We start from the raw sequence: 22,958 nt of genomic DNA on the forward strand, positions 1-22,958 counted from the left end.
GTGTCATTGATTTCCTTTCACATTGGTGGCAACCTAACTCTTTCTTTTATGCAATATGGGATTTTTTTTAGTCTTTTTCAGCTCTGCTTTAAACATGGAATATTTCTGCTGCATCTTTCTTCTGACTGATGTCAAACATTATATGTGTCAGAAAACTTTATGTGGTTGTTCATATCAAAGAGAACAGAATACAGAGACTTATTCCATCATGTAATGCCTTTATTCATTCTTCTGGGCTCAAGTGATAAATTCAGGAGTTATTTTAATTACAGCAACACATCCAGGGGCAAATGTAAACGGTGCCATTAATAAACTACCAACTAACTGAAAACTTTACATGAAGATACAGGCCTCGGAAATGGCTTTACATTAGATACATTGTATGCGCTGTCGTGGTCCTCGATGTTGGTAACGAAGATCATAGTCTGACAGATGCTTTTCAGGAAGCCAGGCGTCAGCAATGGAACGGTGCCCGGGACTTTTCTGCTCCAATCTTTTCATTTCAGTCAACGGCTCCATCTACTCCTCCACCAGAGTGACTCATTCAAGCTGAAACCTTGAGAATTATCGTTAATTTCTCACTTTTCCTCTATTCCCACAGCCAATCCATCAGCCATTCTGGGGGGTTTACCTCCAAATTATATCTTGAATCCACCCACTCCACTCCATGTCTTATTATTCATTGTAACAGCCTCTTGCTTTTTCTCTGAGCTTCCATTTCTACCCAATGGGCCATAATGATCACTCTAAGAGATAAACCTTTTTTTTTTTTTTTTTTTTTTTTCAATTTTACATAATTGTATTAGTTTTGCCAAATATCAAAATGAATCCGCCACAGGACATAAACCTTTTTTAAATTATTTTATTTATTTTTAATTGGGGGATAATTGCTCTACAATGCTGTGTTAGATTCTGCCATGAATCAGCCACAGGTATACATACGCCCCCACCCCCTTGAGCCTCCCTCCCCGCTCCCACCCCTTGCCTCCCCTCTGGGTGGTCGCAGAGCGCCGGGTGTGAGCTCCTGCGTCCCGCAGCGATCTCCACCGTTTACCCACTTCGCCAACGCTGACGTGTGTTCAGTGTTATTCTCTGCCACTCCTTCCCCCACCGTGTCCACAAGTGTGGTCTCTGGGTCTGTGTCTCCACTGCTTCCCTGAAAAGAGCTCCATCAGCACCGTCTTTGCAGACTCCATATATGTGCATTAACTGCACTCTGCATTTTAAGCTTCTTCAAGAGCACGTCATGCTTCCTATAAACCCAGCCCTCCTCGCTGCGGCCGCCGGGCCCTCCACGGCCTGACCCTGCTGCCGCTCCCTCCTTACCCTCCGTCACTCCACCACTGACTTGTTTCTTTTTAGTACATACGTGGTTATTGTTGGGCGCATCAGGTCTTGCTTGTGGCACGCTGGATCTCCACTGTAGTGCTCCGCAACTTTCACTGTGCTGTGCGGGCTCCAGAGTGCGTGGCTCTGGAGTTTGCAGCACACAGGCTTCTAGTCGAGGTACTCAGGCTCAGCAGTCGTGACATGCAGGCTTAGCTGCCCCATGGCATGTGGGATCTTAGTTCCCCGGCCAAGGATGGAACCCATGTACCCTCAGTGGGAGGCAGATTCTCACCAACTGAACCACCAGAGAAGTCCCTCCACCATTAATTTTCCAAGCTCCAGCCTCATTGCCTCCTTTCGTGACTGTAACCATTTGTTTTGCTGTTGTTCAGTCACTAAGCCATGTCTGACTCTTTTGTGACTCCATGGACTGTAGCCCTCCAGGCCCCTCTGTCCATGGGATTTCCCAGACAGGAGTCCTGGAGTGGGCTGCCCCTTCCTCCTCCAGGGGCTCTCAGCCACGTCAAGCTTGCTAACACTTCAAGGCCTTTGCCTGGGCTGTTTCTTCTTCCAGCACAGTTTTCTCCCAACTACCCCATCACTGCTTTCTTCTCTTTATCCAAGGCTCAGTTTTAGAGGACATCTCTCTGAGCATATTATGAAAGGATGCTTTCCTCCTCACCCTCATACCCCTAATTGCTTTCATCACCTTCACTGTTTCTATAAAGAAGCTGACGTTTGTAACTATGACTCCGGTGAGTTAAAAATGGGGGAAGGGCATCAAGAGTATATAAACCATTTTTGCCACCATATCTTTTTGTTTTCAGGTGTCATTACTACTGATAGCATTTATCAATTGAAGGCATCACTACTTTTTATTAAATTATTTTTTAGGGTATTTCCAAACTTTCAGAGTTGCTCTTCAGTCTCAGTTCTTGCCCACTTCCCCAGATACTCTGGGTACCATGGAAAGACTCATAGTTCTGGGGAGGCATGTCTGGTCCACAATCTCCCCTTCACACGGGTTCCTTCTGTTCATGGTCTTCGGGCATCTTCCTCCATCCTTACTGCAATGACTGTCATGGTCAGTGGTATTCTGGGCTGATTTCTACCAAGGTGGAATTGAACCCACCTACATTTTGGGCTCTGTGTTGGCACTTGGTATTAATGATCATGGATCTCACCATTACCTTTCAGCATGCCATGAAGTCCCAGTCATCTAGACTTTCATTCCCTGAAACCAGTCTTCCTCCAGGCGAATGGAACACAAACATTCCCACACGCTCCTTGGTATGGGGACTGCTTGCTTCCTTGTTGTTGTTCTTGGGGAAGGCAAGCCTGAGAGGTTGCCCAGGCTGGGCACCCTCATGCCCAATACAGAACTTTCCTGGAGGGCTGACATTCTCCAAAAACTTCAAACTCAAGAATTGTGTTCTAGACCCAAAGTCCTAGGTGACCTCAAACCTAGAGCTAGGATACTTCTGGCCTTCCTGCTGGCCTCTATCCTGGCCACATCTCTGGGCTCCTCCTTCTGTTTTATGGGGGCTTTTCCAGTCTTGTGAGATCAGAAATTTCTCTGAATTCATCACCTCACCTTTCCCATTCTAAGTTTTACTTTGTGATCTGCCCGCAAGCCTTGGTTCCTGAGGTGTACAAGCTCAGATTGGAAAATAGCCAGAATAACAGTGCTTTCCTATAAAAGCCTGGCTTTTAAGACTAAGTTCGTACTAAATATCTATTTTGAAATTCAAAGCTAAGCATTGCAATTAAGATAATTATTCAATAAGTGTTGCTTGAGGATTTTAAGGTGTTTTTTTTTTTTTTTTTTTCATTTTGAAGCCATCTCAAAAGTATAGTAAAGTTACAAGTAAGGAAAAAGGAACCATTTTTCCATGAACTTGACCTGAGGCCCCAACACTTTAGTGTCTATTTTCTACAAACATAAATTTCTCTTACTTAACTACAATCAACCATCAAAATCTGGAAACCAGCATTATATATCCTACCAATGAACATTCAGAAATATCCCACTCATATTTCTCCAAGTGTCCTAAGAATGGCTTTTGTAGTAAAAAGACCAAGTTCAGAATCGCTCACTGCACTTATGTCTCAAGTCTCTGTCCTCTTGGTTCTGGAAAGCTGCTGGGCAGTAATTTTGTAGATCTCCCCTGGCACTCCCGCTACTTCCCACCCTCCTTGTCTGTGAGATGTTAGAGCATCATCCGAAGCTGTGCGTAAGAAGACAGACACTAAGACCTCCAGGGTCAGGGTCTGTCTCCACCACTCCTGAGGGTGTGGATGTGGGCAATTTATGCAAACACCTTGTACTTTAGTTTCTGTGCCAGTACAGTGAAACTAACAGGTGGCTCAGTTGGTAAAGAATCCGCCTGCAGTGCAGGAGGACCAGTTTCCATCCCTGGATCAGGAAGATCCCCTGGAGAAGGAAACAGCAACCCACCCCAGTATTCTTGACTGGGAAATCCCATGCACAGAGGAGTCTGGCAGGCTACAGTTCATGGGGTCACAACGAGTCGGACACGACTTACAAGCTAAACCGTCACCACCAGTTTATTTTCTGGGGCTGTCCTAAGGATACTCTCCTTCCTGCGTACTCCGAGCCTGAGCTGTCTGGGAATGTAGGACTCCCGGCTGCAGCCCTGACCAGTGACTGACAGGGACAAGTGGTATCAGTGCCCCAGCCCCCTTGATCCCAGCTGAGGTGGTCTGAGGTGTGGTCTGTGCTCCAGGGCCCCCTGTGGGCTGCCGCCTTCCCCAGGACTCTGAGTTTGCACGCTTGCTCTGCCTCCCTTCCTCCCTGGCCCCATTCCCCACTCCCATCCTGCTCTTTCCTGGGAATGCTCCTGAACAAATTATTTCACACACATCCTCGTCTTAGGGTTTGCTGCCAGGGAACACCGCTTAAGACAGTTTCCATGTTTTAAGAGAGCAGTTTGCTTGCCGTGTCAAGAACAGAGCACACGGGCCAGCTTGGGAGCTGTCAGAGGCGTCTGAATGGGAACCACGAGGGTAGAGGAGTGGACACACAGATTATATTTGAAGGTGTAGTCTACTGGACCAGGCTCTAAACAGGGTGCAGGGAATAAGGGAGCGGCAAATCAAGGGTAAATCAGATGTATGCAAATTGTTTCACATGAGCAGAACCGCACTTTGCTAAGGAGAGCTGATCTTCTTAGAATCTCAGTTAATAATATGAAACATCGCCGGTAACAAGGACCGCAGACACACAATAGAATTTAATTGCTGCTACCACAATCTCACACTGGAAAATCACAACGCCTCGAATTTAATAGGTTTTATTTTTCAGAGTGAAGAGTTTGCTTTTACAATCTTCCACTGCCAGTGATGCTTTAGGATTAGAACCCATCAGAATCACTTTTTTATCCAGAAACAAAGCCCTTAGCTATTTACATAGATCAGTCAAGTTAGTCCAACTGAAACAAAAAAAACCTTGCAGTCCTCTTCTTCCTTTATAGCCTAATCTCTTTGATGACCTCAGAAGGGATTTCAATTTCTTTTCATTTTGGCAAGACATTGATAATATAGGGAGAAAAAACTTTGGTGTGGGTATTGGAAGACCTGAGTTCCAGTCCACCAATCCCAGAACTTGAGTGGGTCACCTAAAATCTGATCCCAGTCTGCTCAACTGACTTCATTGCATTCTGCAAATATTTCTTGAATTTATCAGGCTCAGTTATAGATTAAGAATACAGTGGTGAAAACCATCATTAGAGTCCCTGGCCTCACAGAGTTTACAGGAGGATAAAATTCCTCCTCTTTATCCACAGACAAAATAGACATTTATAACATAAATGTTTTGTAAACTTAGTGGGGTGGACAAATGCAAGTATTACTATTAGTATCTGTGCTATTTTTCTACCTGTAATTTCTTAAATGTTTCTGCCAACTTTCAAATATTATCAATTGCAATTCACTTGCTTTTCTGATGCATCCTGAAGAAATGGTCATGGATGGTTGTGGCATAATCCTCCACCTGGAACTCCTTAGGTCCAATATATTTTGAAATTTAGGTATCACTTGAATCTTAGATAATTCAGAGCAGATATATTAAGTAACACTCCCTAAAGGGACTGGGGACAGATCCCTGTTATCAAACAATATTTCTGCAGTGAGCCATATGAACGCTCCCATTCAGCAAGATGAATAAAGTATAGATATTCAGATCAGATCAGATCAGATCAGTCGCTCAGTTGTGTCCGACTCTTTGTGACCCCATGAATCGCAGCACGCCAGGCCTCCCTGTCCATCACCAACTCCTGGAGTTCACTCAGACTCACGTCCATCCAGTCAGTGATGCCATCCAGCCATCTCATCCTCTGTCGTCCCCTTCTCCTCCTGTCCCCAATCCCTCCCAGCATCAGAGTCTTTTCCAATGAGTCAACTCTTCGCATGAGGTGGCCAAAGTACTGGAGTTTCAGCTTTAGCATCATTCCTTCCAAAGAAATCCCAGGGCTGATCTCCTTCAGAATGGACTGGTCAGTTTAATTCAATATTGGTTATCAGATTAATGATTTATAAATTGTTTTAAAACCAAGTTTGGTTCTCAGGTGTGTGTTTGGGGTTTTTTGAGGGGGTGGGGGATTGTTTGATTTTTGAGGGTTTTTTTGTTTTGTTTTGTTTTTTGTAATTGCATTTAAGGACTTGTAGACCTAGAGGGCATATTGTTGCAAATAAGCAGGACATGGGTTAGGGCTTAAAAACCAAATTTATCAAAGATATTCATTACAATTGCATTTGCTATAATGGTATTTGACCTATAGATGACCCAGCCTTATAAATAAACTTAAAGAACCTCCAGGTCCATTAATATTTCATTGATCCATAAAATACTCCCAAGTACTTATATTTATCAGCCTTGCAGAAAGCTGTATCTGATGTAGAAACCACAAAAAAATAAATAAGTAAAGGCAGCCTAGCTGTGTTGTCCAGGACCATAATTCATATGAACATTAGTAGTCAGACATAATATCATCTTTAAGGCCCCAGGAGGGAGGGATCACTGAAAACTGGCATGAGAGAATTGGACCATGCCACATGGTGGACCAGCTTGTCACGTGCTTGAAACGGCACCATCCAGAGAGATGGCTTTAAAATTCACATTGGAGCCAATGACTTCCTAAAATAAAGACCAACTTCCTTTATCTTGGTCAGGCTTTAAAGGACCTTATCTTTCTCCATTTTTATTGATGGCCTGTCACAATGGCCTCCTAATACACAAAGCTCCCACCCACCTTTGCCTAACTATTTCTCCTGCCTAAAATACCTGAACAGGCCCACTCTACACATATGGCTCCTCTTCATCATCCTGTTTCAGCTCAAAAGCACAAAGAGATCCCCATCGTTATCTGATCACCCCACTGATTACACGTGGCCCACCTGGATAACCTCTCTAACTTAATCCGTCTGTAATATCCCCTTTGCCACAGAAGAAAACACATCGCAGAGCTGGGAAACTGGGCCATGCCGTCTTTGGAGGCTGATCCTTCTCCACACACACGTCCTCTAAGGTGTCAAGCAGAGCTGTGCGCGTCACGTCGACATTTCAGGAGGTAGGATGTCTTACCTCGTCCACTGATGGGGAAAGAAGGATGTGCCTGAAGGGCACGCATGATGACTGATCAAGAGAAAGTAGCAGGTGCCCAGGGAGGGTCATAAAACCACCAGAAAACAATCACAGGTCAATTTGAGAAACTTTTTGGCCACCTCATGCGCAGAGTTGACTCATTGGAAAAGACTCTGATGCGGGGAGGGATTGGGGGCAGGAGGAGAAGGGAACAACAGAGGATGAGATGGCTGGATGGCATCACCGACTCGATGGACGTGAGTCTGAGTGAACTCCGGGAGTTGGTGATGGACAGGGAGGCCTGGCGTGCTGCGATTCGTGGGGTCGCAAAGAGTCGGACACGACTGAGTGACTGAACTGAACTGAACTGACTGATCATTTACCATGTGTCACTTATCGTGTGTGCTCTGTCTGGTGATTTTGTGCATCTCATAGCCTCTAACAAGTCTATGTTTTACATCCTAAGGACTCGACTTTACATCTGAAGGACTTGATTTCTGTCAGTCTCTAAACTCTGATTTCTACTTTGCTTAGCTGCATTTTCAGGCATGCTTTCTGTATGCGGAAACCCCCAGAAATTACAGAATTACATTACCTAGAAATCCTACAGGGGGCAAGTACAGCAGATAAGAACATGTCTTCCTCTGGTTCTGCGATTCTAAGATAGAATATTATTGAAACACTTTGGGTCAGAGGGCCAGCCAAGCCTATGTTGTGCTAATTGGCTCGGCGTGGTCACATGCCCACCCCTTGAGTTGGGAGCAGTAATGAGATCAGCTTCTAGCACTCATGGGCTGAGAATGGAGAAGAATGATACCATGGAAAATCAGAAGAACAGACAGTTGGTGCAATGGAATAGTCAGCAAATATTTACTGCAAATAATTGTGTTTCCCCTTTTCTGGGAGATGCTAGGCAGATTGATGTAAAACATGACATCATTCTTGTTAAGAGTCTCTGAGAAGCACAAAATTCCCAGACAGAGCACACACAGTAAATGATCAATAAAGTTTCTCAAACAGAACCGGGGTTTTTTCCTGATATTTTTATGACCCTCTGTAGGCACCCCTTCCCTTGTTTTGATCTAAGCATCGTCATTTATGCTCTCCAACTACATACCTCTTTTCTTATCGGTAAGAAAGTAGTAAGACATTCTAAATATAAACTATTTTCTCTTCTCCTTTGGTTGAAATATGACCCTACCATTGATGGGCCTAGAATTATGAGGTTGAGCAACAAGGCCGTTACTGTTGTTACACCAATATCTAATGCCCACCTTCCTCTTAGGGCCCCTACCAACATCTTCAGAAGACGTGTGATTTACCAGCAAGAAGATTATGCTCCAAAAAATCCCAGCCACTCATGTTCTGCCATTCTAATGTCACCCGATGAACAGACGTTGCTCAAAGAATATGTCAAGAGCCTCTAGGTTCACCAGCTTTCACCCACAGACATAAAAGAGTTTGTGACTGTAATCAAAGTCTGTCGTCCACCCAGAACTTAAGAAATGAATTTCAATAAAAGGAAATTTAAGCTTCTGAAAGTTACCTAGCCCTAGAGCCACAAGGGTGAATTCTGGGTCCAAAAAGAAAAGAAAAATCAATCATGACAATTATTTTACTAAATTATTTTAAACTGCAGCGTATGGAGAAGGCCCAGGTAAATGTCGGCTGTCACGCCAACAAGCAGTGCCGTCCCCACCACTGACCTTTTTCTTGTTAAAATGCATGTCAATATGCAAAATAGAAGTGTTCCCTATCAGAGCCAAATGTGCTCTCCATTTCTAGGGGTTTCCAAAACAATCTGGAGAAAATGGAATTCAAGGGACAATCCTGTTTTGCTAGAGACATGAACAAACAACCTTTAAAAATTGTCTTATTTGAGGGTTGGCTCTTTCATCATGCCAGCTCTTGTTTCAGTGGATTCAGACCTGAACTTGCTGCAAAATAAGATGAGATGTGTGGGATGCCCTGATGACAAAACATTCCATGATAACTCAGTCATTCAGAGCTCACGTCTCTGCCAACCTCCACATCTAGAATAAACCAAAAGTCAGCAGAGGCATAAGAAATAAACCTCAGAATAATCAAAACAGAGGCTGCCAAACCCAATGGCTTTGCTAACGAGAGAGAGAATTAGAATCTATGGGCTCCTATACAACTAGCAGTACAAAGTTTAACAGTCTGGGTCTATCAGTCAAGGGCTCATCAGAAATCAGAAGGCACCACTCTCAAATTCGGGTGCTTCACAGACCACTCAGTAAGGGAGCATGCGGCACAGGACAGCCAGGGAGCACCACCGTCCGCAGCCTGACGGGGCAGGGCTCAGAGGAGTTTCCAGACTCAGGAAGAAGGAAAAGCTGGGTGGAGAACACCGCCTTGACCACAGCGGCATCGAGGAGACACGAGCCAAGACAAACCCAGAGGAAGGGAACCTAGGAAGTAACATCCCAGCCCCACTCTCTCGTCTCCCAACTTGCTGAATGGAAAGCTGGAGGGGCCAGGGCACAGGCGGGCGCCGTCCCTAAACATCGGAGGGGGAGATGGATCTGCCCAGGCAAACAGAGTCGGGGAGACTTGATGGATCGTGTGGATTTGTCATCTCATGGCATTTGGGAAAACCCGAGGTGACTGTTAGAAAAGCACATGGCCATAGTCAGAGGAATTTCTGATAAGACTGAAGAAGAGACAGTTTTTACAGCAGATACCAAGATATTCCAATGTGTACATGGTTCACTCGAAGTGCACAAATTCTCTCCCCAGAGAAATTCAGGTACACATCATATGAAACAAGACCATTCAAGGTAGGGCCCCACTTCTCCGTGGAGTCGGAAGATGCCTCTTCAGTCTAGATACATCAATAATTTAATAACAAGTAGCCCAGAAAAGTTTACAAAGACTTCCATAAGCTCATCTTCAACAGGTAGAGATGTGTTTGGGAGATTCTTAGAAGGTTTCTCTCCAAAGTGGTTAAAATTCATTGGTTCATGCACGAAACACACAAAAATCATAACTGACATTTTATTGAGTTCTTACTCTGCATTGGGAACTTTACATGCAAATAAAGTTTATCCTCACCTTCATTTTATCCTCACATTTTATCCTCACCTTCGCCTCATGAGCTAGTATGATTATTTCATTCTCATTTCACACTAGACACCTGAGTAATCTGTCCAAGTTTCCACAGCCAGAGAGATCCAGTGCCTGGCATAAATGTGGGCACTCTGGCTCTAGAGCCTGCATTCCTAACCAGACACACAGTCCCTCTTTTCCACGTTCACAGCACCTGCTGTGTGTAAAGCAGAATGCAAAGATGATTTTTAAAAACCAAAAGAAAGAACCACTTTGTGGTTAATCTAAGTACAGAAAAGGCATACGTGGTCCAATACTTTGCTACTGCTGTGTGACACATTACAATCAATTTAACAGCTTAATGACACCCATTAATCAGCTCTTGGTCTATAACAGGCCAGAAGTCCAGGCAGAGCATGGCTGAGTTTTCTGCGCTGGGTCACACAAGGTTGAAGCCCAGGGCCTGGCTGAGCAGCATTTGTATCTGCTGCTAGAGGCAGATCTATTTCCTACCTCCTTCAGATTGCTGGAAATATCCAGTTCCTTAAGGCTGGGGGGACTAAAGTCTGTTTTTCTCTGTGGCTGTTGGCAAGGACCACTCACAGTTCATAGAGGCCCCCAGACTCCTTTCCATGTAGCCTCTTCCATCCTCAGAGCTGGCAATAGACACCCCCACTCATGTCACATCCCTTCCATGCTTTAAACCTTTCTTCATGAACAGCTCCGTTTCTCCTTCAAAGGCTCACCTGATAAGGCCAGGCCCACCCACAACAATCTCCCTCTTGTGAGGTCAATTCATTAGGCATCTTAATTCATATAGGCAAAATCCGTTTTCCATAGGAGTGAAAAAAATCCAAAATCCTTTTTTCATCATATTTACAGGTTCCTCCCACACTCAAGGGGGTGGGGTGGGGGATTATCCAAGGCAACTGACACCAAGGATTATTCTAGAATTCTGCCTACAACCTCTGGTATTAGCATAGCATGAACACAGGGCTAATAATATAGACACAGAAGCCAGTAACCATGCAACTTTGACTTCACACTATACAGGTGGTCCCTGCACTCAGCCATTGTTACTCAAGTTGCCTGATTTCTCTGAACCTCAGGGCACTTCCTGAGGCATATAGTATATACCTCAAAGGGCTGCTGGGAGGAGTAAAGAGTAACTCTGTGTGACTACCTCTCACAGTACCTGGCAAAGAGGAGGCACTGAGGAACTCTCAGCTGTTAGAATTAACATTAGCATTGCTGTTCACAGCTTTGTTGCTATTCATATTTGAATTATTTAACCAGAATTGAGATAAGCTCAGAATGAGTTCATAGCACAGCCGAGAAAATCTCTGGCTTATGTGTTTTAACATGGATTCTGGGAGCAATAAGCCTGGTCACTGATGCATCAACTCAGAAATAAAAGCAAGTGGCCCCTGGCAAGAAAGGAACAAGAATATCTCACATTCCATCTCCATTTACAAGAGATGTATCACTCTATAGATTCCTGCAACAAGAGCACAAAGGTTTCCAGAGAGAAAAGCCTGAGATATTCTAATACATGGACAAAAACATTCGTATGATTCTTCAAAGCATAGTCCCCGCCCAAAGCAGATAAGCAGCTGAAAAAATAAAAATGTCCCCCTCTATTTATTTAAACTATCACAAGCTCCTCATTTGCATTTGCTTTCATTTGAACAGCACTGTGTGTCAGGCAACTTCCTACAAGACAGAACTTATTTTAGCTCCTTTTGCTTCGTCAGTCAAGGGAAAGCACACAAGGAGATGAGGTGGGCGCTGCTTCATCAAGGGGGACTATGTCCTTCCTGGAAGCATCACACTCTTTAACTAAGAACAAAGAAGCATTTTCTGTTTTTGTTTAGAGCAGTGACCTCGAAAATTGAAAATAGGGGGGAAAAAAGGCAACATTAGATCTTCTATGTATACTTATTTTCATACTAAAAATAAGAAAGGAATTAAGCTTTGTTATATTTTTAATAAGCAGCTTGGCACTTGTCTCACTCGATCTGAGTCAGTTGCATATGGTGTTGCAGGAATCCTGAAAAAAGATGGGAATCCTACAACCCAGCACAATTCTTATTCCTTCCAGCCTACAGCATCTTCAGGTTTTTCCAATTTACACGTGCCCAGTAATAAGGATCCAAAGGTTTCACTACTTGCTCCTCACTATGGGGGCTTCTCAGGTGGCACAGTGGTAAAGAATCTGCCTGCCAATGCAAGAGACCCAAGAGACAGAGGTTCGGTCCCTGGGTCGGGAAGATCCCTTGGCGTTGCAGATGGCAAGTCGGTCCAGTTGTCTTGCTTGGGAAACTCTATGGACAGAGGAGCCTGGCAAGCTAACAGTCCATGGGGGTCACAAAGAGTTGGACGCGACTGAGCACACACATGCTCTTAAGTATAGCAACTCTTACAAAATGGAGGAGTGGCTGAAAAATTCCTGCAAGGAGATCTGAGTGGAAGGAAATGTCAACAATGCAAAGAATCTGCATTCAATAAGAAAACAGCAAAACTTCTTCCATTCCTATGAGCTCGTAGTCAGTTACATTGTGAGATTAAAAAAAAAAAAAGTAATGATCACCTAGATTTGCCAAGAAATCAAAACCCATAGTTATCAAGAAGATTATTTTAAACATAGATTTACAGTTGTATCAATTGCCCGATTTTTTTGTGTGTTAGAATATAGGCTGCAGAAGGGCAGGGACTTAATTTTTAAAACAATACTTCCCATATTCTTTGCCTGACGCATGGTAGGTGTTCCACAAATATCTATTAATAAGATACTGAATTTGTAATGGTGAATGGGGCAGATTATATTTCCCAAGGATGTATCCAACAATATCTCCCATCCCACATGTGGCTTACAGTGTGATCTCATTATTTGCTTATTAAGAGGCATAGTCTGCTGCTGCCAAGTCGCCTCAGTCGTGTCTGACTCTTCTCCATCCATGGGATTCTCCAGGCAAGAACACTGGAGTGGGATGCCATTTCCTTCTCCAAAGAGGCATAGCTAAGTCCCCACTAAGTTCTTAAATCTGGACAGGCATATAACTGCTTGGATGGACAGCTTAGGAAGGAAGGAACACTCTCCTGAGATTAAGTCAGGAAAAGCCAGGCAGCCTCTCCATCTGGTCTTCTCCTGATGTTTGTTCTGAGGGAAGCAGGCTGACAGGTTAGAGGTCTAGCTATACTGAGACCATCATCATGGAGACGCCACAGGACTATGCCCTGGTCAACAGCCCCAGCTGCGTCCCACGGCTCCAGTCATGTGAATGTGACCCCCTGAACATCAGCCCATCAAATCTTCATACTTCATATGACTGCAACTCTGGCCAGCACTGTGCTGGGCTTAGTCACTCAGTCGTGTCCAATTCTTTGTGACCCTGTGGGTTGGACTGTAGCCCTCCAGGCCCCTCTGTCCATGGGATTCTCCAGGCAAGAATACTGGGGTGGGTTGCCATGCCCTCCCCCAGGGGATCTTCCCAACCCAGGGATCAAACCATGTCTCCGGCATTGCAGGTGGGTTTTTTACCATCTGAGCTGCCAGGGAAGCCCCACTGGACTCCACCAGTGAGGGACTCCACATGAAGAGCCCCCAGCTGAGCCCTTTCCTAATTCTGACCCGGAAAATGTGAGCAAAATAAAAATATTGGTTGAAATTACTAAATTTGGGGATGACTGGATGCTCAGCACAAAGAAACTGGAATAATGGTCCTCATCCCAAGTACATGTGAGGTCTCAGTATGTTTTAAAATAATAACATGAAGCCATCACAAGTCAAGAAACATGTAAAATTTTGCTTGCAGATCACATTTAACACTAATTTGTTTAGTGAGAGCAGAGATTTCTTTTACTATTAATTAATAAAATAATTAGATTACAAGCTGTTTATTTCAGTTTAATGTTGCTCATTTAAACTTCTAACTTACTTTTATTTATGCTTTACAGTGGACATAAGATGTTAGTATTTCAGTGCAAATATATGATCTGTATATGGGAAGGGGAGGGGATTAGTGGTAAAGAATCCACCTGCCAATGCAAGAGACACAGGTTCGATCCCTGGGTTGAGAAGATCCCCTGGGGAAAAATGACATCCCATTCCAGTATTCTTGCCTGGGAAATCCCATGGACAGAGGAGCCTGGAGGGCTACAGTCCATGGGGTCGCAAACAGTCAGACATGACTGAATGACTAAACAGCAAAACAACTTCATTTCCTCATCAGGAAAAGAGAGCTGATTACAGCGTCAACTGCATAGACTTCCGGCCACAATTAAATGAGATTATATTTTCTCTGAGGTGGGGAGTGGAGTCCACCACCTGAGAGGAGTCTCTGCTCTCCTGCTCATGGCCAAGTTTACTTGGGTGATGTATTTAACTGCTCTGCAACTGGTCCTCACCAAGAAGAAGTAAAATGAACAGTAGTACTTGCCGCCTATGACTCTTATAACTGACATCACAGGTGTTCTACACAGTTTCCAGCAGATAGTAAGCACTCAGCACACGGTGGCTGCTGGTCACACGGAGGTTCTTCTCTCACTCAGTTGCAAGTCCCATAAGGACAGGATTTTTGCCTGTTTTAGTTGCTGCTATAGAACAGGGCCTGACACATAATAGATGTTCAATAAATTTGCTTATTTAATGACCAGTTTGTTTATTTAATGACCAGTTAAACACTTGTCATCAATAGGAAATACACTATCCCTTATGGGCTTCCCAGGTGTCACCAGTGGTAAATAATCCACCTGCAAATGCAAGAGATGCAAGAGACATGGGTTTGATCCCTGGGTAGGGAAGATCCCCTGGAGGAGGAAATGGCAACCCACTCCACTATTCTTGCCTGGAGAATCCCATGGACAGCGGAGTCTGGCAGGCTGCAGTGCAAAGCGTCGCAGAGTCTGACATGACTGAGCGCACACACTATCCATCCAGACTGTCTCAGTCCTTAGTCTTTTCATCTAAGCATCCCATGTTTCCCAAATTTTCTGATTGGGATTTTTAATTCAATGAAGAGTTATAAAGCACATATTTTATTTTGAATACCAATCGACACTCTAGGATATCTTCCCCTAGGAGTTTATCTTCCCACAGAGAGGGAGGGAGGGAGGGAGACTATATTTCAGGTGGTTGATAAGGTCAATGAAAGAAATAAAGTCCAGTGATGTCAGGGAGTTGGGTGGTTCTTTGTTGAGAGGGAATGGTCAGGGAAGGATCCTGAGAAAGTGGCTTTTGAGCTGATCCCCAAAAGATGGGAAGAAGTCAGCCATGGAAAGAAAGAGTTGACAGAAGCGAACTCAAGGCAGTAGTCATGAGGTGGATTATAGATTAAATTGTTGTTTTTGTTCATTTGATCAGTTGTGTCCAACTCTTTTGTGACCCCAAGGACTGCAGCCCACCAGGCTCCTCTGTCCATAGGATTTTCCAGGCAAGGATACTGGAGCAGGTTGCCATTTCCTTCTCCAGAGGATCTTCCTAACCCAGGGATTGAACCCACAGCTCCTGCATTGGTAGGCAGGTTTTTTATCACTTTTAACACCTTAGCAAGCAGCATTGTTTAAATGCTGAAAAAAGGGACCATCAGCTGCAGTGAGCCCAGAATCACCCTGCGGAACCAGGAGATGCTCAGAAAGCACGTCAGATGCTAAGTGTGTCCTTGTGCTTCTCATCTTTCCATCTCAAACCACCATTTGCCAATTGTTCTCCCATACGAAATTCACTATACTGTTCTGGATGTGATGGGTGTATTTTTAATGAATCTGAATACACACATACATGTAAACATATGTATTTTGCAAATGGCCCTGAAACAATGAAGCACACTTAAGAAGCAGGTACCAGTTCCAGCTACCTACAGTCAACCTAGGTTTGGGGATTTTTTTTTTCCCCTCTTTCTGTCTCGAAGCACAGAAATACTGCATTTTGTATGTTTTTCCCCACTGTGATCATTCTGATTTTGTGACTGTGTATTAGTTGCCCTGGCAACATGGTAGACTTGGATCTGATTGGTCAGGCTGGCAGGTTCATTGTCAGAGTTGTGGGCCCAGTTTTGAGTGGTAGATGTATGCGTGTTAACCAGAGCTACATAGACAAGCTTGGCCAAGAAAACCTGGTCTAGCAGAACCTCTGCATCCCTTCTGCCGGCTAAAAAGGCCTTTCTTCCACCTGCTGTGAATATCCCTTGCACTGCTTTTGGGAAGATGTAGACTCGTCTGTATTTTTGAAATATCTGTTAGAAAATGTGCTCAGTATCGGTATTTCAGCCCACAGTGCTGAACACATTTATCTGCAATGAGAAATTAATTCTCGAGGAAGTTAAGGGAGAATGATCCAATTGCTGGACCATGGGATTAGAACCTGCTACACAGCCTTAATTACGACATGCTGTGCAATCTGGAATGAGTCACAAACTCAGCCAAATGCTTCATCTTCTGTAAATTCATTCATAAAGAAAGAGCCTTCCCTTAAGAATGAGGTCCTAAGAGCGTAGTGTGCTAAAGATTTTAAATGGGACAAAATTCCAGGACATTTTATGCCAGTAATATGGAATCATTTATTTATTCAATTTTCAAGGTGCATTGTTTTCTTATTAAGAGTCTGGCTCTATTCATTTGCCAACTACCTAGAAAAAAACAAACTCCTACCTTTAGCTGAAAATCTTTATTGGCCAGTGAATAAAGAATTCCAGCACAAAGTACAGACCAGTGACTAACAAAGTAACAGCTATATTTTTCTTATTTGCACAAATTTCTATATAGCCACACTTGGCTTACTTTTCACAACCTTTGCGTTTTCAAAAGCATGTCACTGACGCCTAGATCTACCATCCTCTCTACGTTGGAACATATTATGTTTAACTGCACTATATAACCAGCATAGTCTTAATATAGACGTAAAAGTCATTGGCAAGCAGTCATTTTTCACCTGGGTTAAGCGTTACAGTATGTTCAGCTCCAGTAAAGCTAACATTTAGGCTGTCCAATTTCAAAGAAAGAAAAAATCTGAAGGGAAAAAAGACAAGAACCACCTTCCAAACAGTCTTCCAAAAAAGATGACTGCATAGTAATAATTAATTCCTCTGCTAAACTTACCGGAGGGAAAACATGCCTTATGAAACTCCTATTTTTTGCCCCCATTGAGAATAAATGCCTTGTTAATTGTGAACAGAGCAAGGATAGAATCAGAGTATGATCAGAGAACCAACCAATCCTTCAGGATTTAACCAATAAAACAATTGATATTAGCTCTCAAATGTCACATGCTTTCTACGATACCACCTCACGTTCTTGGGTTCTGTTACAGAGTCTTGTTTGCAAGACCATCAGTATGTCATACAGAATGAATGCGGTTAACAAATTCACTTTTTTTTTTTTACTTATAGCACAATTACATAGCCTGAGATTTGTATGAAGGACATTAATTTAAATGTAAATCCCAGAAGTAGGAAATGGCAACCCACTCCAGTATTCTTGCCTGGAAAATTCCATGGACAGAGGAGGCTGATGGACTATAGTCCATGGGGTCACAAAAAGTCAGACATGACTGAGCAACTGAGCTCATGTGCAAATATTGAAAATATGGACTTTCCTGGGCTCAGCGGTTTAAAAAAAAAAAAATCCATCTGCCAATGCAGAAGACACAGGTTCTATCCCTGAATCGGGAAGATCCTCTGGAGAAAGAATGGCAACCCACTCCAGTATTCTTGTCTGGGAAATCCGAGGGACAGAGGAGCCAGGCAGGCTACAGTCCCTGGGGTCACAAAGAGTCAGACACGACTTAGCAACTAAACAACTTAAATATATCCGAGTTTCGACAACCCTCCTTTGGTGTGTTTTCATTGTGGGTGTAACACTGGGAACCGCCAGTGGAAGTGGCCTGGGCCCCTCGGGGGTCAAGAGGGCTGCCCGCTCCAGAATTTGTGCACGAGGGAAGCTCTTCAGGGAACACCCTTGTCTTGGGAAGGGGCTGGAGGCCTTTGGCAAGAAGAGCCTCCTCTGTTGAGCCCCAGCTTTGGCCTCTCCTCCCCGACCGGTCTGTTCTCAGAAGCCACCCTCCCTGAGCTCTCACTCCCTACAACTCTGGGCCACAGACAAGTGCCCAAAACATCAGCTGCAGATCTTTGGGGAAGATACAGCAGATGAAAACCGCAATGTAGGTCTGCGAGGATAGCAGTGATTGAAAGGGAAAAGAATAGTAAGGGCAGGGCCGGGAAGGAGGGGCTGGTTAGAAACAACAACAAAAGCTCACTTGGAGCCGACAGAGATAATCTGAGCAAAGAATGGAGCCCAGAGCAGAGTCCGTGCGGATCCAGGGAGAGGACGTGGTGCCGCGAAAGGAGACAAAAGGACGCGGGCGTCGGCGGAACAGGGACCACGGCGGCGCCGCACCAAGCTGCGCGGTCCTACACACACGCCGAGGTCCACACGCGCCAGGAAACGCCGGCGAGGGGGGAACAAAGGAAGTCATAGCAACCAAGGCGCGCAGTCCTGCTCCCGCTGCGGTGCTCCTGGTCATCCATCAAGGAGCCGCCCGGATCCAGACCTGGCATTCTCCCGGGGAGGCTCGAGCTGCCCGTCGGAGGGGTCCAGGCCCCGGCAGCGCACTCCTGCCTCCCTTTCCTCCTTCCGTCCCCCATAAAATCTGAGCTCGCTCAGTGCCAAGCCTCCCCCTCCCTCCTCCCAACAGCTGCTTCTCTGAAAGGCAGGGAAACAATCCGGACGCAGCATCCTGACACACTCACGTCCCCAGTTATGTCTCCCCAGTTGTTTCAGGTCTGGGTAGAGCAGCCTTCCCCTGCGCTCTCGAAAACTCCCCTGTTCCTTTGAAAACAAAGACAAGATAATAACAGAAGAGGGGGAAAGCACATAAATGCATTTTGCTTGATCTTGCAAAATCAAGCATGCTACTGTTCGAACTCATTTGGGATTGTGGGATATAAAGCTCATTTACCTGTGCCTAATTCAGAAGAGGAACGCTCATTTCCTTCCACCTCTATCTTCTACTTAAATTATAGGTCTCTTCTTTATTAATAGACCATCGTGTCTTTTCTACTTTCTTCTGGTTTGAGTCGGGGAAACACTGTGACACTGGAAAACAAGAGACGAACGATGAGTGTTTCTCCAGCAAGACTTGGAAGGCTGGAGAAAATAAAGGAGAACTTTTACAAGAACCTAATGGAGATATTGACATGTGTGTCTGGAAATCTAAACTTAGCAAAGTGTAAGGAAGAACAGGCTTTCTCACTTTATTTCTGTATCTGGAAAGTTTCAGCGGCTGGTACCATATGAATATTTATTAATGCATTGTGAATCAGAACCTGTGATTATTACTCAAACTATCTTTTTACCTTACAAGCTTCAACTCGAAAGAATAAAAACACATCTGCCTTTGCTCTTCCCATATTTTATTCAATGTTTTAACAGCTTCGCTGTAAATATCTCATCCATTACGGTTCAGTTGTGACTGTATCGACTTCACGCCTCCTGCTTTATTACTGTCATTGCAGTGAAACAATACACTGTTAATTCTGCTAACTAACAAGTTCATTGTTCAAGCTAGTCAGCGATCTCCTGTTTGTTGGGTCCACCTGTTAAAAGAGAATTGGTTATAAATCAAAGAAGGGCTTGAGTGAGGCGTGTTCCCTTTGTTCAGACGAGTGGGTCTTTATTTGAGATCATCGTTTAATATGCTGTCGTGGCAGAGATGAGTAAATCTGAAGATAGGGCCAAATGCAATCATATTAGATAAAGAGGGGGCACAACCCTCAAAGAATTCAGCTCTGGGATATGCAGGCACCCTTACACCTCCTGATTCTCTGCATGAAACCTGCACCTCCTCTACAGCCTGCATCCAATGCAGACCTCGCAAACCTGTCTTCTTCTAGGTTCTTTCCAGCAGAAAGAATGTGTTCCTATTTCTTTTCCCCTAGCTGTGACTTAGTTTGTTCAACAGCTAAGAAGGTGGGCTCTGCATTCCCACAAGCCTGGCTTGCGTTCCGGCTCCACATCTCCCAGAAGAACGGGCTCAGATGATTTAGTTACCACTCCTGCACCGTGTGCAGAATGCGCACTGCCGCCATTCCTCTTCATCAGGTCGTTGTGATAATGAAAGGAGCAAATCTTTGTAAAGTTCTGGGCCAGTCAGGATTCAGTGCAGGAAACAGAAACCACTCCGGTTATTCCAAGCATTAACTGAGTTAATCTGAGTGATAGGTATACCAGTTAGGGCTTCCCAGGTGGTGCTAGTGGTAAAGAACCTGTCTGCCAATGCAGGAGACATAAAGAGACTTGGGTTCGATCCCTGGGTCGGGAAGATCCCCTGGAGGAGGGCATGGCGACCCACTCCAGTATTTTTGCCTGGAGAATCCCTTGGACAGAGGAGTCTGGCAGGCTATCCTGGAGTCCACAGTGTTGCAAAGAGTCGGACACGACTGAAGTGACTTACCACGCATGCATGTACCAGTTGTCTATTACCATGATAATGTTGAAACACACACACATGCACACACACACATCAGCTGAAAACAAAGAGCATTTATTTAAATCACGGGTCTGCAGATCAGAAACAGAGGTCTGGGCTTGCTGGGCAGTACTGGGCAGTTCTTCTGGTCATGCTGCTCTCACCCCATGTCTTGCTGTTGGCTGGTGCATCTGGGCCAAATGTGTGAGTCTCCAGCAGGATATCCTCGGCGTTTTCCAGGCAGAGGCAGAGGAGAAAATGGGATCTTTCTTGGGTAATGTTTGCTAGTATCCCATTGATCAAAGAGAGTTTCATGTTAAGCCCACAGACAGGGTTGATGTAGATAGAAGGTCCCACCCAGAGTGGCTGCATCTTAAGGCGACCAAATCATGCCAGTATTCCAGGGTCTGAGGAGGTTCCCTGAATGCAGAACTTTCAGTGTTAAAACTGGGGCAGTCCTGGACAAACTGGGATGCACTAGTAACTGTTGACACCTTTCTGGGGAAAGAACATGGATGCAAGGAAGGTCTTTTACAGGGTCTAATAAAAGTCTTATACAAGGGACTCAGATGTTGCCTATCAAGTCATTGAAGAACTGGAAGGAAGACTATTAATTTGCAGGTCATGGTAACATTTTCGCTGCTGTGACCATTTCTGCTGTTGTCTCAACCCGGGTGATGATCAGACACGGGCACCTGGCGTCTGACTGACATGCAGTCACACCGTGAGCCCTTGCTTGTTAACTGTCATGGTTGCAGGAGGCAGCTCTGTCTCACTCCCACCTTCCAGATCTCGCACAGGACAACTGATGAAGAGAGTCTAACTCTACCCTGGAACTCTGACCACCTAGGGACCCTGGGAATCATTCTCCCGAGCTTCCCAACCTCCCAGAAGAGGAGGAAGAAACGGGTGTGGAGGCTCCACGCATCCACCACAAAGGCCTCCACGAGCACGTGGCTCATGGGGACACTGTCAGCTGCGGTGGTGGCATGACTTATATTGATTCACTGAAACGACACACCCCAACCCCCAGGCTGGTAACCCTCTCTCTAGGTTAGCGAAAACTAGAAGCAAACTCCTAAGGTAACTGATTCCTAGAATGCTACTCTCAAAAGGGTAGAATCATTTTAAAGAAGACAGCTTTTATACATTTCAACTCCCAGGGACAACTGGGGAATTTTAAGACATAAGCCTTTTTCCACTTTGTTTTGTTTTAGGTATTATTGGGTTTTCTTTTTTTCTCCTAATTCCACTTCTGAAAATTATCTGGGTATCCTCAACCTCTGAAAGGTTTTCTTCAAACTCTGGGTGAAGATTGACATGGGTACTCATCACTCCAGCCCAGCTGACTTCTTTGGAATCACATAGTTACAAAGTCAATAAGAAAAGATGATGAATTCTGAGGGCATCTGAAGTGAGCATCACAGATCCTGGCCTGTATCTGACCTATTCTTAAAAAAAAAAAAAAAAAAACCACCTTATTTTAAGAAGGTCATTTGTATCTACTGATTTTAAAACACAAATGAGCTGAATTTATTAGGACAAATTCTGTTTCATTAGAGACAACTTTTCTAAGATACAGTTCCTTAAGGAAAACGTACCTTAGTTGTGATTCTAAATCTGTCTCCTGAGAAATCTTGGATGCTTGCTGATCATTTTGAATTCTTTGCCACCCTTAACTTTCTGGCTGCATGTTAGAAATCATTTTAAATGAATTGAATAAAATTCACAAGTGTTATATGCCAGCAAATGAAGTCACAGGAAATATGACTTAAATCCACTTTTTTTCATTTTGTTTTTTTCTAATAATAAATAGAAATGAACAAATGTGGCTTTAATGACATCTTGGAGTGAGAGCTTTTATTGATATAGTATCAGTTGGAAGCATGTAATGCTTTGGTGAAATAAATTCCACTCTGCATATTTATAACCAGATTGAAAAAGGTGTGTTTGTTATTTTGTGTGACACACCCTAATGATAGTGAAGTTTTTATATATGAAGATTTACATGCTCCATCATAAAAACGAACAATACTTGAGCTTACAAAATCTTTCTTTGATTGAAGATGTTTTTGTACTTACTTAGTTTCCAATTACTTTTTTAACCTGCACTCACAAACTTTCAAATACCTATTCCTCATTCCTGAAAGCCATGAACAGATACTCCAAACTGTGTCAGTTGAAAGAAAATATGGGGCATCTGTTAAGAGTGACAAGTTCTTCTTTAGACAGCTGAGGTTCTGGTCATTAGCTAATTACAGTTTATGTCAGGCCAAGCTCTTTGGGTTGCAAAAAAAAAGAAACTGGCTTGAGAAAAAAGGGAAGCCACTGGTATATAAGTATAGAGGGCTGGTTTCAGACACAGTGGGATGAATGTACTCAAACGATGTCAGCAGAACCTGGTACCCCTTCATCTCTCAGCACTGCTTTCTGACTTGCGTTAACTTTCTTTTAAAACAGGATCTGTCCACAAAAGTCACCAGATGAAAATAGCTC

The 22,958-nt window shown here is 44.1% G+C and overlaps 1 long non-coding RNA gene across 1 annotated transcript in view; it reads right to left on the minus strand.

The window, feature by feature from the left end:
• Positions 1-206: 206 nt before the first annotated feature.
• LOC123329113 overlaps positions 207-22,958 on the minus strand; it is a 108,211-nt gene continuing 85,459 nt past the window's right edge. The window contains exons 4-5 of the long non-coding RNA XR_006544267.2: positions 18,954-19,090; positions 207-556 (exon numbers count right to left, since the gene is read on the minus strand). This is a non-coding gene — a long non-coding RNA (uncharacterized LOC123329113). The remainder of the gene's footprint in view (positions 557-18,953; positions 19,091-22,958) is intronic.

The sequence above is a fragment of the Bubalus bubalis genome, chromosome 14 (genome assembly GCF_019923935.1).
Source record: "Bubalus bubalis isolate 160015118507 breed Murrah chromosome 14, NDDB_SH_1, whole genome shotgun sequence".
NCBI classification, from domain to species: domain Eukaryota; kingdom Metazoa; phylum Chordata; class Mammalia; order Artiodactyla; family Bovidae; genus Bubalus; species Bubalus bubalis.